Here is a 13,837-nt window from a genome sequence, read left to right as displayed (position 1 = left end):
AAGTTATTTATGAATGAAGGTTATGCCATGCCCAATACTCTTTGTGAAAAAGTAATTGCCCCCATGAATTCAATGACTAATCATGCCCCCTTTAGTAGCAATATCTGCAACCAAACACTGTAGTTATTGTTTAGTGTCTCACTTTGGATACATTCTGTTCCACTCCTCGTTGGCAAACTTCCTTACTCCAGTGACTGTTGCTGTTGGGATGAAACTAATTTCTACCTAAATAGAAATGTGTCCTTTTAATGTTTATGTTGCACGCAAAAATGCACTCTGACTCTGGGTACAAATATTTTGAATGTTCTTCGCTCACTCTACAAAAATCTCACAAGCAAGTGAAATAGTCTATGGTACTTTAACAAATGTATTGACACGGATGACTTATTCTGTAATCAACACTGATTGAGGGATTTGTGAAAAAAACGATAAGATTAGGGTACGTAGGCTACTGTCCCCAACAACCTTTTATATGCTATATACCAGTGGTTCCTAACCAGGGGTACCTAGACCCCCGGGGGTACTTGAAAACACTCACGACACCATAGGCTTACTAGTGAAATTAACACGAGGGGGTACTTCAGGGGTACTCCAAGCAGAGGAATATTTTGTCGGTGCTACAGTAACTGAAAAGGGTTGGCAACCACAGTGTAAAAATATACAGCGAACCTGTTTAAGTCACTAACAATATAAATATATGAACGTGAAGACGCTGGATGAGCACAGCAGCATAGCCAAGTCGACTGCAGCTGAAGGATCTCGAGAGAGAGGGAGATAAATGATGTGGCGTCAAGGCAAGGATAGGACAAAAAACACAGCAACAAGGCTGTTATATACAGGCCCACATCTCTGATTCATTTTTAATGCCGGTCAAATTAACAAGAACATCGTATAACAACGAAAACAGACAACAATAATATTGACTGTGATTAATTTTAAGCTTGATGAGTGATTCCATATATTTTATGTGATTCCTAGATGTTCTAATAAACATAGTTTTGATGCTCAATGGCAAAATGTTTTCGGGTGGTTCAGATATAACGTAGAAGAAATGACATGCTCTGTATGTTCGAAACATTATGGAGCCAATGTGTTTGGGGCTTAGGAAAATAGCCAACAGAAACTATAGACTGGATGCACTTAAATCCAATAAAATGTCTACTTGTCCTGGACAGGCAGAGGTGAACAAAAAACACCAGGGTAAAATCCTACATCTATATTAAAAAATATATATATATATATATATATAAATATATATATATACATACATATATTTATATAATACAAACACATACATATAAAAGAAATATGTGACATGCTCATATGTTAAGTTTAGATTCATTGCTTGTTTTTTGGTTGCTGTAGTATTAGGGAAGACTGTGTAGTTTGAATAATCTGCACAAGTGGACATGGACATCAGGGCAGATTTAACATTACAATATAAAAAACAATCCCAGAGTGACCGGACATTACATGAAGTGTATCACAGAGGGGCGTCCGGTAGAGTGCGGGGTAGCGGGGTTGGGGTACCACCACTGACTAATTTTCAGCCAGGAAATACCCTGGTGTATATAATTTTATTTAAAAGGCATAGCCTACATGTAATGTGTTTTATATTGATAAGGGTTTGTTACCATTTCAAGTAGAACATTTAAGTTAGTAATAGGTTTCATTCAAATCATACGGAGCAGACGAGGCCTTACTAACCCAATGGACTACATGGGCTGCAATGCAGGGCAGCGGCCACAAGAGGGCCCCGCAACCATGATTGCAAATGAAATGTTGTTAAGGTCATTTCATATCTATAATGGTGTTTATGCTGACTGGCCTTTGTCCTTTTAGTTTGTCCTTACTTATGACGCTATCACGCAGCTCCATATTGAATTTGTGTGCCACCAAATCGGTCCCAATGTCCCATCTGCATAGCTAGCTACCAAATATTGGTTGTCTGTTCGTGATTTTGAAAATGTCAACAAATCCGTTAGTCCACAAGTATGCGAGCGGTTCACAAAAGCTTAATTTTGCACAAGGAAAAAGGGAACGAGCACAAGAAATGAATACGCGTTTTCAAGCAGCCTGCTAGTATTAGCAGTAGTTGAATAGTAAGAAACGGGGGAGTGGGCCGCAGAGAGCAAACCAGCCCTGTTGGCGAGAACGATCAGGAGCAAGTTCCTAACAGCGAAACCACCGCCGGTGAAGACGGTTCGGCTACTGCACCAGTTAGTGATCATGGTACCCTGCGCATGTTACGTGTGGACTAGGCCTTAGCTAAGCTAAACTAAGCTAAGGCCTAGTCCACACGTACACAGGCATTTCTTTTTTAAACGGGGAACTTTCGTCCAAACGTAAACTGCATTTTAGGTCACTGAAAACGGACCTTTTGGAAAAACTCCTTCCATGGTGAAGATATTCAGAAAGTCCGTTTTAAGTGTTTACAGGGAAAATTCAGATTTTGGCTTGTAACGTCAGAACGTGCGCCGTTATCTCCAGTTTGACATCGATGTGCGCCGTTATCTCCTTTGTTTACATGAGGCGATTTTGGTGCAATGGCGCAAATAGTCAAATAGTGCTGTTTTTAATCTTGCTAACAGGATGTTTTCACAAACGTACTGTTACTCTCCCACTATATTGAGGAACAGGAGCAAAGGAGTGGCATTCCGATGGAGTTTGCATGGTGGCTGCCCCTTATGCTGACAAACAAGCAGCCAAAGGATGGAAGCAGTGCGAGAACTGTTTGAAACAGGTAATATTCGGTGATCGGACATATTTATTTCTCAGGTGTATGTATTTGTGATACTACACATACATGATATTTGTATTCTCTTAAGTAACTGCATGGTCCTTGTCATCTGTTACAAACAACCAGAATGGCGTCAGTAGCGGTAAGTGATACAGAAGGGGCAAAAGGGTAATATATGAAGTAACATTATACTCATACTAGGTGTCTCTTATAGAGGGTGTGTAAATGTTCTACGTTCATTGCCTTTCATATGTTTGATCAATTATATATACTATATAATAACAAACACGCGACATGGGTATACATCCAACAATGACCGAAAGGAATGAACTTCAATAGACATGGTGAGGAAGCTACCTGAACACAGGGGTGCACAATGAACATACATATGGACGTCACGATCCAGGGACGCTTGGAAACCAAAACATGGCACCTGGACCATGACACAGCTTGACCACTGTTTTCATATCTTCTATGTGTCCCAACAGCGAGTTGGAGGCCAGGAGTGGAGGTCCAACCTACGACTTCCAAGTCAAATTGAAGAAAGTAACAGTCACGGAAGTAGGCTGATTGAGTATAACACAAAACAACAATCCTGCAGTCCTGTAATACTTTCAATGGTACTCAATCCTGACCTCGTCTCTTCTTCTAGCTCCCGGACCTTGTTTTCAGACCTGTGTGCAAAGTGACTTTGATTTGCATGAAATACCATTTCATTTTTTTATCTGCATGAAACTTGTCACTATGATCATAATAACTAGACATATTATTAAGCAGAACATTCTCTGGATCATTAAAAAGTATTGTTGAAGTATTGCCTTGTTAGAGTGGCATGTCAGAGTAGTATGGCTACCCCTAACAGTCCGAGTATGCAGTATTAATGCTTTGTTTGCATTTCAGACCTCAAAGCTGTCCTCAACCAGGTGTGTGCGGGAAGGTCTTCACACCGGACCCGACAACCCAAGTGAACCGGTGGTGGAAATGTTGTTGATCGGGGCCTACAATCCATATCCAGGCTCTAAATTATTACGAGGGCCCACCTGTAGACCTCCTCTAATCTCTCCATCTCTTTCCTTGCCCCTCTATTCTCTCTTCCTATTCCCTTCTCCATCAATTCTCTCTTCCTATTCCCTTCTCCATCAATTCTCTCTTCCTATTCCCTTCTCCATCAATTCTCTCTTCCTATTCCCTTCTCCATCAATTCTCTCTTCCTATTCCCTTCTCCATCAATTCTCTCTTCCAGTTCCATTCTCCATCAATTCTCTCTTCCAGTTCCATTCTCCATCAATTCTCTCTTCCTGTTCCATTCTCCATCAATTCTCTCTTCCTGTTCCATTCTCCATCAATTCTCTCTTCCTTTTCCCTTCTCCATCAATTCTCTCTTCCTGTTCCCTTCTCCATCAATTCTCTCTTCCTATTCCCTTCTCCATCAATTCTCTCTTCCTATTCCCTTCTCCATCAATTCTTTCTTCCTATTCCATTCTCCATCAATTCTCTCTTCCTATTCCCTTCTCCATCAATTCTCTCTTCCTGTTCCCTTCTCCATCAATTCTCTCTTCCTATTCCCTTCTCCATCAATTCTCTCTTCCTATTCCCTTCTCCATCAATTCTCTCTTCCTATTCCCTTCTCCATCAATTCTCTCTTCCTGTTCCCTTCTCCATCAATTCTCTCTTCCTGTTCCCTTCTCCATCAATTCTCTCTTCCTATTCCCTTCTCCATCAATTCTCTCTTCCTATTCCCTTCTCCATCAATTCTCTCTTCCTATTCCCTTCTCCATCAATTCTCTCTTCCTGTTCCCTTCTCCATCAATTCTCTCTTCCTATTCCCTTCTCCATCAATTCTCTCTTCCTATTCCCTTCTCCATCAATTCTCTCTTCCTATTCCCTTCTCCATCAATTCTCTCTTCCTATTCCCTTCTCCATCAATTCTCTCTTCCTATTCCCTTCTCCATCAATTCTCTCTTCCTGTTCCATTCTCCATCAATTCTCTCCCCTCCATCACAATTCTTCCTCACTTCCTCTTCCGTTATCTCCACCTCTTCTATCCTCTGTTCCACTCTGGTCTACTCTCTCTTCCATGTACCCTGCTGGCTCTCTGCTTTCTGTACCATTATGTCCCACACTTTTAAGACTCTTGTCTCTTCCCTGGCTACTAAAGTAATGCATACCTTTCTTAAAAAACGCAGAGCATTACCTTTAAGAGATGGTATTAAACCTTATCTCATCATTAATGAGGTTGTTCAGATTCAAGTAAATACATTTTATCCAACTTTAAACTAAATTTGCCTGACACTCTTGTCCCCCCTTCTCTTTTGTTGCAACGGTTTAAATTATTTACTCAGAATAAAAGTCACATGAAATGCAACGTGAATGTATCGGTTTTCAATGTGGGATGAACAAGCTATGGAAATAGTACTGTGAATGTATCGGTTTTCAATGTGGGATGAACAAGCTATGGAAATAGTACTGTTAGTGTTAGCTAGCCAAACTTGTATTACCTAACGCCTGGATTTTCTCAATACATGTGAATATAATTGGGGATACAGATGTGGCAGCAATATTGATAGGTACACATAGACCAGTTGTTTTGAACGCGGCTAGGTCGGTCTGTTATGGTTCAGCTCGTCTGCATAGAGCGAAACATTGTTAAACTTAGTAAATACTGGCCACCGGCGCAAGGATCTCCTTAACTAGTTGTAAAATATCAAAACGAAGCCCTTTCCTATGGAAGAATGTTAACATGTAAATGGGTGAAAATCGATGTCGTTTCAGCCCGTGTTAAGCAATGGGCGTAGTGGTCCTAGCCGCCGTAAGCCTGTGTGACGTCACTTGGACTCATGCCCATATATGGACATTTTGATAGGTTGAAATTTTGCCGAATCGTCCGGCGGCCGTGCCTCCCGGATAGCTCAGAGCGTTGGAATAGTGACAAGGGCGTCAACCGGTGCTGCGAAGCGGAAGGTTGCGGGTTCGCTCCACTAGGGGGCGAATTGTAGCAGGGTGGGTGGGACCCGCCTAGCAGCACCGCGTTGGAGCTATACGGGAGGCGCCGGCCGGATGGCACCTGTGCACGAGGTGCCATCCGGTGCGGACCCTTTTCTATTCGCTTCAACATTTTTACGTAAGGTTAGCAATTTTCACCAGTTGTCAGGAGTGGCTGCTATATTATATTTCATTTTATTCAATACTTCTCGATTTTTTTTTTTATATACTTTCGTTGCTAATCTCCATGGTAACCCGTTCCACTCTCTTTTGAGTCCCCCCTTCCCCGTAAAATGCTTGAGTCCCGGAGTCCGCCCGCTCCCCCACCCCCTTTCAGGGAAAACACCGGCCGTTGGTCCATGGTATTCGACGCAATGGTGCAGTCACGATCGCACTAGGCTAGCCTAGCAGCATTGACAGAAGGTACTGCCGCACTTGTTTGCTAAATATACCATACAAAATGTCATCTTATGATCTTGCATAAACAGCAGACGTATTGTTTAGAGATATCATCTGATATCATCTACTAGCTTAAAATAAAATGGGTTTTATCTTTTGAGGACACTGAGAAAATTAGAAATGCATTTATTTCCTCTCGCCTAGACTACTGTAATGCTTTGTTTACATGCTTCAACAAATAGTCACTAGGTGAACTCAAAGAGTTCAGCTGCCGGACGTCTTACCAGCAGTAAATCAACGCCTCTTATAACCCCGTGTTGGCAGCTATACTATGGTTAACGGTCAATTTCAGAGTAGATTTAAAATTTCTACTTAGCACTTTTAAGGCCCTAAATGTTCTGGCACCTGATTACATTAGTGACATGCTAAACCTATACTGCGCTGTTACAGTAGGCCTCTCAGATCAGGTGACATAGGACTTCTGGCTGTTCCAGGGTCTTGACTGAAAACTAAAGGCAACCTGGGACTTTGCTACTGTAAATTCTTTGTACTTCCTTTATTTATAATCTATGTTTTATATACGTATTTTATTTTAATGTATTTCTATCTTTATAGTGTGTAAAGCACAGTGTGATTGTACAAGAAAAGCACTATTCAAATAAAGTTATTATTATAATGAAATGCAATCCTCAATTTTTTTAGTGAAGTTCATGAGCTAGCAAATTTGCAGTAGTAGCTTGCCATCATTGACATGTAATGTTTGTCCTGTTGGCTAGCTAGCAAAGGGCCATTGAACAATGTTGATGTAGCTTGCTATGGATAATGAAATGGTTAATTTCATTAGGCTGTGTAACATGAAGGTGTTCTTTATTTGTTCCTTTATGATCCTTTATCAGCTAAGATCTAAGTCACAATAACAGAGAGCTTGCCCATGTCCTGTGGTGGTTTCAGCTCTGGCCGTGATGGATACTGTCTTCCTGTGTCTTGGTCAGACTGCACTCTATCCAAAGACAGTAAATGTTGAATAGAAAAGGTTGCTCGGCAGAGCTCTCAATAGTTCCTGTAGCTTGTAAACTTAGCCAGAAGGAGTATGTCGTCGTCCCCCCCCCCCTATAGCTACAGTTTGAGTAGTCCTAATAAGCAAGGCACAAATCAGTAGAACTTACTTATTTGACCTCTTTTTCCTGATAAACCTTTTATGGTCCTAATTCAATGATTAAAATACATTCTTCAATCTGTATTTGAACCATGCAAGAGAACTTTTGAGAAATGATTAATCTGACCTCATTCTTGAGGAGAAGCCACTGGGTAGCGTAATGTTTGTTAGCTAGCTAATGATGCCAAAGATAGGATGAAGGTTAAAAAAGCTGCCTTGTGACCAGAACTGGGCCCGTGCAGCAAGTTTATTTTATTTTATAAAAAATATCCAAAGTATCAGAAACTGCTGAAGGTTCATTTTGATTAACAGTGAGTGCCGTAAGAAATATTTCCTCTGTCCTTTATATTAGATAAAGATAAGTTATTTATGAATGAAGGTTATGCCATGCCCAATACTCTTTGTGAAAAAGTAATTGCCCCCATGAATTCAATGACTAATCATGCCCCCTTTAGTAGCAATATCTGCAACCAAACACTGTAGTTATTGTTTAGTGTCTCACTTTGGATACATTCTGTTCCACTCCTCGTTGGCAAACTTCCTTACTCCAGTGACTGTTGCTGTTGGGATGAAACTAATTTCTACCTAAATAGAAATGTGTCCTTTTAATGTTTATGTTGCACGCAAAAATGCACTCTGACTCTGGGTACAAATATTTTGAATGTTCTTCGCTCACTCTACAAAAATCTCACAAGCAAGTGAAATAGTCTATGGTACTTTAACAAATGTATTGACACGGATGACTTATTCTGTAATCAACACTGATTGAGGGATTTGTGAAAAAAACGATAAGATTAGGGTACGTAGGCTACTGTCCCCAACAACCTTTTATATGCTATATACCAGTGGTTCCTAACCAGGGGTACCTAGACCCCCGGGGGTACTTGAAAACACTCACGACACCATAGGCTTACTAGTGAAATTAACACGAGGGGGTACTTCAGGGGTACTCCAAGCAGAGGAATATTTTGTCGGTGCTACAGTAACTGAAAAGGGTTGGCAACCACAGTGTAAAAATATACAGCGAACCTGTTTAAGTCACTAACAATATAAATATATGAACGTGAAGACGCTGGATGAGCACAGCAGCATAGCCAAGTCGACTGCAGCTGAAGGATCTCGAGAGAGAGGGAGATAAATGATGTGGCGTCAAGGCAAGGATAGGACAAAAAACACAGCAACAAGGCTGTTATATACAGGCCCACATCTCTGATTCATTTTTAATGCCGGTCAAATTAACAAGAACATCGTATAACAACGAAAACAGACAACAATAATATTGACTGTGATTAATTTTAAGCTTGATGAGTGATTCCATATATTTTATGTGATTCCTAGATGTTCTAATAAACATAGTTTTGATGCTCAATGGCAAAATGTTTTCGGGTGGTTCAGATATAACGTAGAAGAAATGACATGCTCTGTATGTTCGAAACATTATGGAGCCAATGTGTTTGGGGCTTAGGAAAATAGCCAACAGAAACTATAGACTGGATGCACTTAAATCCAATAAAATGTCTACTTGTCCTGGACAGGCAGAGGTGAACAAAAAACACCAGGGTAAAATCCTACATCTATATTAAAAAATATATATATATATATATATATATAAATATATATATATACATACATATATTTATATAATACAAACACATACATATAAAAGAAATATGTGACATGCTCATATGTTAAGTTTAGATTCATTGCTTGTTTTTTGGTTGCTGTAGTATTAGGGAAGACTGTGTAGTTTGAATAATCTGCACAAGTGGACATGGACATCAGGGCAGATTTAACATTACAATATAAAAAACAATCCCAGAGTGACCGGACATTACATGAAGTGTATCACAGAGGGGCGTCCGGTAGAGTGCGGGGTAGCGGGGTTGGGGTACCACCACTGACTAATTTTCAGCCAGGAAATACCCTGGTGTATATAATTTTATTTAAAAGGCATAGCCTACATGTAATGTGTTTTATATTGATAAGGGTTTGTTACCATTTCAAGTAGAACATTTAAGTTAGTAATAGGTTTCATTCAAATCATACGGAGCAGACGAGGCCTTACTAACCCAATGGACTACATGGGCTGCAATGCAGGGCAGCGGCCACAAGAGGGCCCCGCAACCATGATTGCAAATGAAATGTTGTTAAGGTCATTTCATATCTATAATGGTGTTTATGCTGACTGGCCTTTGTCCTTTTAGTTTGTCCTTACTTATGACGCTATCACGCAGCTCCATATTGAATTTGTGTGCCACCAAATCGGTCCCAATGTCCCATCTGCATAGCTAGCTACCAAATATTGGTTGTCTGTTCGTGATTTTGAAAATGTCAACAAATCCGTTAGTCCACAAGTATGCGAGCGGTTCACAAAAGCTTAATTTTGCACAAGGAAAAAGGGAACGAGCACAAGAAATGAATACGCGTTTTCAAGCAGCCTGCTAGTATTAGCAGTAGTTGAATAGTAAGAAACGGGGGAGTGGGCCGCAGAGAGCAAACCAGCCCTGTTGGCGAGAACGATCAGGAGCAAGTTCCTAACAGCGAAACCACCGCCGGTGAAGACGGTTCGGCTACTGCACCAGTTAGTGATCATGGTACCCTGCGCATGTTACGTGTGGACTAGGCCTTAGCTAAGCTAAACTAAGCTAAGGCCTAGTCCACACGTACACAGGCATTTCTTTTTTAAACGGGGAACTTTCGTCCAAACGTAAACTGCATTTTAGGTCACTGAAAACGGACCTTTTGGAAAAACTCCTTCCATGGTGAAGATATTCAGAAAGTCCGTTTTAAGTGTTTACAGGGAAAATTGAGATTTTGGCTTGTAACGTCAGAACGTGCGCCTTTATCTCCAGTTTGACATCGATGTGCGCCGTTATCTCCTTTGTTTACATGAGGCGATTTTGGTGCAATGGCGCAAATAGTCAAATAGTGCTGTTTTTAATCTTGCTAACAGGATGTTTTCACAAACGTACTGTTACTCTCCCACTATATTGAGGAACAGGAGCAAAGGAGTGGCATTCCGATGGAGTTTGCATGGTGGCTGCCCCTTATGCTGACAAACAAGCAGCCAAAGGATGGAAGCAGTGCGAGAACTGTTTGAAACAGGTAATATTCGGTGATCGGACATATTTATTTCTCAGGTGTATGTATTTGTGATACTACACATACATGATATTTGTATTCTCTTAAGTAACTGCATGGTCCTTGTCATCTGTTACAAACAACCAGAATGGCGTCAGTAGCGGTAAGTGATACAGAAGGGGCAAAAGGGTAATATATGAAGTAACATTATACTCATACTAGGTGTCTCTTATAGAGGGTGTGTAAATGTTCTACGTTCATTGCCTTTCATATGTTTGATCAATTATATATACTATATAATAACAAACACGCGACATGGGTATACATCCAACAATGACCGAAAGGAATGAACTTCAATAGACATGGTGAGGAAGCTACCTGAACACAGGGGTGCACAATGAACATACATATGGACGTCACGATCCAGGGACGCTTGGAAACCAAAACATGGCACCTGGACCATGACACAGCTTGACCACTGTTTTCATATCTTCTATGTGTCCCAACAGCGAGTTGGAGGCCAGGAGTGGAGGTCCAACCTACGACTTCCAAGTCAAATTGAAGAAAGTAACAGTCACGGAAGTAGGCTGATTGAGTATAACACAAAACAACAATCCTGCAGTCCTGTAATACTTTCAATGGTACTCAATCCTGACCTCGTCTCTTCTTCTAGCTCCCGGACCTTGTTTTCAGACCTGTGTGCAAAGTGACTTTGATTTGCATGAAATACCATTTCATTTTTTTATCTGCATGAAACTTGTCACTATGATCATAATAACTAGACATATTATTAAGCAGAACATTCTCTGGATCATTAAAAAGTATTGTTGAAGTATTGCCTTGTTAGAGTGGCATGTCAGAGTAGTATGGCTACCCCTAACAGTCCGAGTATGCAGTATTAATGCTTTGTTTGCATTTCAGACCTCAAAGCTGTCCTCAACCAGGTGTGTGCGGGAAGGTCTTCACACCGGACCCGACAACCCAAGTGAACCGGTGGTGGAAATGTTGTTGATCGGGGCCTACAATCCATATCCAGGCTCTAAATTATTACGAGGGCCCACCTGTAGACCTCCTCTAATCTCTCCATCTCTTTCCTTGCCCCTCTATTCTCTCTTCCTATTCCCTTCTCCATCAATTCTCTCTTCCTATTCCCTTCTCCATCAATTCTCTCTTCCTATTCCCTTCTCCATCAATTCTCTCTTCCTATTCCCTTCTCCATCAATTCTCTCTTCCAGTTCCATTCTCCATCAATTCTCTCTTCCAGTTCCATTCTCCATCAATTCTCTCTTCCTGTTCCATTCTCCATCAATTCTCTCTTCCTGTTCCATTCTCCATCAATTCTCTCTTCCTTTTCCCTTCTCCATCAATTCTCTCTTCCTGTTCCCTTCTCCATCAATTCTCTCTTCCTATTCCCTTCTCCATCAATTCTCTCTTCCTATTCCCTTCTCCATCAATTCTCTCTTCCTATTCCCTTCTCCATCAATTCTCTCTTCCTATTCCCTTCTCCATCAATTCTCTCTTCCTATTCCCTTCTCCATCAATTCTCTCTTCCTATTCCCTTCTCCATCAATTCTCTCTTCCTATTCCCTTCTCCATCAATTCTCTCTTCCTATTCCCTTCTCCATCAATTCTCTCTTCCTATTCCCTTCTCCATCAATTCTCTCTTCCTATTCCCTTCTCCATCAATTCTCTCTTCCTGTTCCATTCTCCATCAATTCTCTCCCCTCCATCACAATTCTTCCTCACTTCCTCTTCCGTTATCTCCACCTCTTCTATCCTCTGTTCCACTCTGGTCTACTCTCTCTTCCATGTACCCTGCTGGCTCTCTGCTTTCTGTACCATTATGTCCCACACTTTTAAGACTCTTGTCTCTTCCCTGGCTACTAAAGTAATGCATACCTTTCTTAAAAAACGCAGAGCATTACCTTTAAGAGATGGTATTAAACCTTATCTCATCATTAATGAGGTTGTTCAGATTCAAGTAAATACATTTTATCCAACTTTAAACTAAATTTGCCTGACACTCTTGTCCCCCCTTCTCTTTTGTTGCAACGGTTTAAACTATTTACTCAGAATAAAAGTCACATGAAATGCAACGTGAATGTATCGGTTTTCAATGTGGGATGAACAAGCTATGGAAATAGTACTGTGAATGTATCGGTTTTCAATGTGGGATGAACAAGCTATGGAAATAGTACTGTTAGTGTTAGCTAGCCAAACTTGTATTACCTAACGCCTGGATTTTCTCAATACATGTGAATATAATTGGGGATACAGATGTGGCAGCAATATTGATAGGTACACATAGACCAGGTGAGAATAATGTGTCTCTTAGCTGAGTAGTTAGCTAATTAACGCAGCCACGCAAACAAACGCCATGTAACGTGTGTTCCTCAGGTGACTGGTCTGATCTCTATAACGTGTGTTCCTCTGAGGACTGGCCTGATGTTTCCGTCTCCGTCCTGCTGACACACACTTGCTGCAATCATTTGTGTCGCGATGGGAGAACGAGAGTTGTTTAGAACGCGGTTAGGTCGGTCTGTTATGGTTCAGCTCGTCTGCATAGAGCGAAACATTGTTAAACTTAGTAAATACTGGCCACCGGCGCAAGGATCTCCTTAACTAGTTGTAAAATATCAAAACGAAGGCCTTTCGTATGGAAGAATGTTAACATGTAAATGGGTGAAAATCGATGTCGTTTCAGCCCGTGTTAAGCAATGGGCGTAGTGGTCCTAGCCGCCGTAAGCCTGTGTGACGTCATTTGGACTCATGCCCATATATGGACATTTTGATAGGTTGAAATTTTGCCGAATCGTCCGGCGGCCGTGCCTCCCGGATAGCTCAGAGCGTTGGAATAGTGACAAGGGCGTCAACCGGTGCTGCGAAGCGGAAGGTTGCGGGTTCGCTCCACTAGGGGGCGAATTGTAGCAGGGTGGGTGGGACCCGCCTAGCAGCACCGCGTTGGAGCTATACGGGAGGCGCCGGCCGGATGGCACCTGTGCACGAGGTGCCATCCGGTGCGGACCCTTTTCTATTCGCTTCAACATTTTTACGTAAGGTTAGCAATTTTCACCAGTTGTCAGGAGTGGCTGCTATATTATATTTCATTTTATTCAATACTTCTCGATTTTTTTTTTTATATACTTTCGTTGCTAATCTCCATGGTAACCCGTTCCACTCTCTTTTGAGTCCCCCCTTCCCCGTAAAATGCTTGAGTCCCGGAGTCCGCCCGCTCCCCCACCCCCTTTCAGGGAAAACACCGGCCGTTGGTCCATGGTATTCGACGCAATGGTGCAGTCACGATCGCACTAGGCTAGCCTAGCAGCATTGACAGAAGGTACTGCCGCACTTGTTTGCTAAATATACCATACAAAATGTCATCTTATGATCTTGCATAAACAGCAGACGTATTGTTTAGAGATATCATCTGATATCATCTACTAGCTTAAAATAAAATGGGTTTTATCTTTTGAGGACAC

The 13,837-nt window shown here is 41.4% G+C and overlaps 2 long non-coding RNA genes across 2 annotated transcripts; both read left to right on the top strand.

The window, feature by feature from the left end:
• Positions 1–1,808: 1,808 nt before the first annotated feature.
• LOC114831340 lies at positions 1,809–3,863 on the top strand. The gene is made up of 3 exons (XR_003778285.2): positions 1,809–2,743; positions 3,229–3,360; positions 3,641–3,863. It is a non-coding gene; the product is annotated as an uncharacterized LOC114831340 (long non-coding RNA).
• Positions 3,864–9,447: 5,584 nt separating this feature from the next.
• LOC114840385 lies at positions 9,448–11,502 on the top strand. The gene is made up of 3 exons (XR_003782569.2): positions 9,448–10,382; positions 10,868–10,999; positions 11,280–11,502. It is a non-coding gene; the product is annotated as an uncharacterized LOC114840385 (long non-coding RNA).
• Positions 11,503–13,837: the final 2,335 nt, after the last annotated feature.

The sequence above is a fragment of the Esox lucius genome, chromosome 11 (genome assembly GCF_011004845.1).
Source record: "Esox lucius isolate fEsoLuc1 chromosome 11, fEsoLuc1.pri, whole genome shotgun sequence".
In the NCBI taxonomy this organism is placed as follows: domain Eukaryota; kingdom Metazoa; phylum Chordata; class Actinopteri; order Esociformes; family Esocidae; genus Esox; species Esox lucius.
This window is presented reverse-complemented; position numbering and strand designations above follow the sequence as displayed.